This window comes from Nematolebias whitei, chromosome 1 (assembly GCF_014905685.2).
Source record: "Nematolebias whitei isolate Nwh7 chromosome 1, NemWhi1, whole genome shotgun sequence".
Classification (NCBI taxonomy): domain Eukaryota; kingdom Metazoa; phylum Chordata; class Actinopteri; order Cyprinodontiformes; family Rivulidae; genus Nematolebias; species Nematolebias whitei.
This window is the reverse complement of record NC_056498.1, coordinates 49,067,291-49,070,232: the sequence shown is the minus strand read 5'-3', so window position 1 is coordinate 49,070,232 and position 2,942 is coordinate 49,067,291.

Genomic DNA, 2,942 nt, shown 5'->3' with positions numbered 1-2,942 from the left:
AGACCAGGTGTTGGAGGTTTTGAGGACCTGAGCAGACCAGGTGTTGGTTGTTTTGGAGGAATAATTGTCCCTTAATGGCCTGATGAAGATTTCTAGCTGTTCAGAAGTCCTGGATGGGAGCAGATGTTGTAGATAGAAACCTGTAAATGTTTTTCTGCATGGATGGAGTCTTTCCAGATGTGTAATCTGCTCTTGCCAATTACACTAATGCATCCCCATAGCATCAGAGACGCAAGCTTTTGACCTGTGGGCTGATAACAGGCTGGATGGTCCCTCTTTTCTTTAGTATAGAGGATGTGGTTTCCAATGATTTCAAACAGAACCTGGGGAGGACCCCCAGACCCCCCCACCCCAACCCCCTGGTGTGCCCACCATGATATTTGCACTCCGCTGTCGTTTGGTTTACAAATTAAGCTCTGGACAAAATGCTGTTTCTAATTGGTACCACTTACTTTTACAGCCTGTTGCTTCTCCTGGAACAAAGTTCTGAGATGTTTTGGTGCCAAATTTTGGAGTTGAGATTGTGTTTATTATAGATATCCTTATCCTATCTGAAAGGTCAAAGGTCAGAGGTCGTGGATGGGAACTGTTGTGACTGAATCTCGGGGAGTGTCGTGAATCAGTTTATTGGTAAAAGCTGATGGAGAGAAGCGTTCATGCATTATTTAGTTTCTCTATCGCATGTTTATTGCACGCACACACACAGTCTGCGGCGTGTTTGTGTGTCGCACGCACATGAGTGTGTGTAAACTGCCATGATGTTGGCGTGTTGTTCTGTCTGCAGGACTCTGAACTTCCTTCATTAGCTCTCAGGGTCCACAGCTGAAGGGTGGCAGCCGAACGTTTTGTGTGTTGCTGAAACCGACACGCAACATGCTAACATGCTAACATGCTAACATGCTAAAAGCCTTGATCGTCTCCTGTTCTTTGTGTGTCTGTCCAACGTGCACACGCTCACACACTTTTGTATCCACTGCTTCAGGAAGCCATTAGTCTGAGCCAGCCTTGATTACTTATTTATGGGTCAAACAGAGTGAGCGTCGAGGGGTGCACACATTCAGCTCGTCATCGTCTACAAACACGTGAAACACGGGAAGTCATTAAGAAAACCAAAGGTTCATGAAGCGTGTCTCAGTGTGTTCAATGTTCTTATTTTAGTACAACTCTAGTTCCATCAGAACATCTACATCCTGCTGTAAGTCTGAAAATCTGCATTAAAAACTCATAAAATGTGAGTTTGTCAGGAAACTGAGTTCTGTAGCAGAGCACGGTCTGGTGTTTCTGAGATACGCTGATGTGTCATGGTGTTGACAATGGGCTGTTGGGAGCGCTGGAGTTCAGATGAAGACAGTTTTAACCCATTCACAGCTTAAATTTGGTTAATTTGAGAGATTTTACCACTTTGTTTAACTTGGACCCTGGTGATGTCACTAACTTCTCAACTTTCTTACAATGATTGTTCGTCTTTTACAGCTGATAAAAGCTTCGGTACAGTTTGTTTCCATCTCTCACTGCTTTACGAATCACAGGAGCTCTTGTGTGAATGTTGGTGATATTTTATCTGCTCCGTCACCTCTTTCCTGCGGGATTCCGCAGGGCTTGATTCTTGGACCCTTCTGTTTTCACTGTATCTGCTCCCTTTGGGGTCAATCCCGAGGAAACTTGGTCTTTCAAAAACCAGGTGGAACCTCAGAGGAGATCGGGGTTTTCAGCTGTGGGCCTTAAACTTTGGTACAATCTGCCCCCCAACATTCGACAGGCCACTTCCCTAGTTTTTAAGTCTCTTCTAAAACACATCTGTCTTCTCTGACGTTTAACACAGTGTGATCTGATTTAGTATTTCATTGTGCTGATTTTATGTTTTTCTTTTGATGTTTTTAGTTAATTTCTGGTATAATTTTTTATTTTCTTCTTATTGATTTTTATTGTTAAGCACTTTGGTAACAGCTGCAGTTTCAAACGCGCTTTATAAATAAAGTTGTCTTGACAGTTTCCTCTCAAAGCCCCTGCAGACACTAAAACTCTCATCGTTTTCCATTTTGTCAGAGTTTAAAAAGATTTTCTCCTGGAAGCTTGAAGTTTGAAGCTGTGGGGAGATGCAAATCCAAAACTGACATGAACAGAACACTAACTGCGTGAAGCTTCACTCGGGTTTAGTTCAATCAACGCATCTAATAAAGATTACATGGATTAGTTATTGATTGCTTTAACCTCTTCTGAAGGTTTAACGTCAGTTTGAAGCTCCGTGTTGAATATTTTGATACAACCGCTCTCATTTATTCAAATTACTGTTTGAAACTGAAAGTCTTGGTTTTAAAAAATAAGAGTTTGAAATTGTATCATTTTAAGTGCAAACTGTATTTTAAATGCACATTTTTAATTGGTGGTCAAGTGGGAAAAGATTTCGAATGTTTGGAGATAATTTGAATATTATCTTTGTTTTCAGCTATTTGCATTCAAGTTTAACACAAACATTTACATTGGGGCTAACTTAGTGGCAGAATTGTGTAAATGTTTATGAAGCTTGTGATACATTTTTCTTCCGTACATTTTTCAGCATTTATCTGTGCAACTTTAGCTGTTTTAAATATTTAGCCTTTTCTGCCCTTTTGTTCTCATAGAAAATGAACTGAGCTCATTTTACCTCCTTCATATCTTTAGATCTGTTTACAACCTTTTACTGCTCCTTTCACTTTTTGTTCCACTTCAGCTTCTCTGTGCAATTTTTTTCAGCTACTTTCAGCTGTTTCGTGCTCCTTTCAGATTCTTTCTACTAACTACAACATTTTTGTGCTTCTTCTAACTTCTTTCTGCTAGTTTCAGCTTTTTCAGCTACTATTTAGCTGTTTTATGCTAATTTAAACTTTTTTCATAATTTCCACTTTTTGTGCTAATTTCTGCTTCTTTCAGCCAAACGTGCTCTTTTTGCTTTCTTCTGCTAA